Raw genomic sequence first — 868 nt, 5'->3', positions numbered from 1 at the left:
ATTAAGTGGGATTAGATGAGATGATTTACGACAAGGTGAAACGAGATGAGACTCTTAAATTAAATGAAACAAAGAACGACAAGATGAAATGACAGGAAGCACGGTGAGATTATATGAGGCATGAGATTAAATGAAATTAATCATCAGTTTTTACAATAGGTGGGTGGATGAGATTAAATGACATCAAATGAAATAAAATTAGGTAAAATTATATATTAATGAGACAGAGCCAGATGACACATATATATAATTTTTATTATCTATGTTATGGCATACCTTTACCATATAAATCACATCATACATCATGTTTTGTTTGATCTTACATGTCATGTTTTATTTCATTTTTCATCAATCTGTCATAACACACAAACACACACACCCACACACACACACAGTTTCTGCGATGTCATCACGTTCCTGGTTGTAATCTGATGTGTTTTCGGTGAAATCTCGCCCTCCGAGAGCCGCTGTGTCATGCAGCCTGGCGACATGTGACCGCACGAGGAAGCAGAGAGTAAACAACACACACCGACACCGCTGGGAATGACTCAGCAACAACGTGCCGAGTCATAATTATCCGACAAAGGAGGAAGGTGTGAACAGAAAACAAGGTGCCGCTCTGTGTGTGATATCAGGAGGGGAAGGACAAGCAGAGAAAAAATAAACCAGGAAACGGTTTCACTTCCTCAGAAGTTCACCGAGGTCACCGCTAAAACTCTCATCAGAGTCACATTTATGATTTCACTTCATTCCAGCTGGTTGTTTTTCTCACCGATGTGATATTGTTTTTCTCACTGCCATACAAACAACAACATTACACACCTCACTGTCTCACACACACACTCAGTGATATGACTCATCTCCTATC

The sequence above is a fragment of the Myripristis murdjan genome, chromosome 24 (assembly GCF_902150065.1).
Source record: "Myripristis murdjan chromosome 24, fMyrMur1.1, whole genome shotgun sequence".
Taxonomy (NCBI): domain Eukaryota; kingdom Metazoa; phylum Chordata; class Actinopteri; order Holocentriformes; family Holocentridae; genus Myripristis; species Myripristis murdjan.
This window is presented reverse-complemented; position numbering follows the sequence as displayed.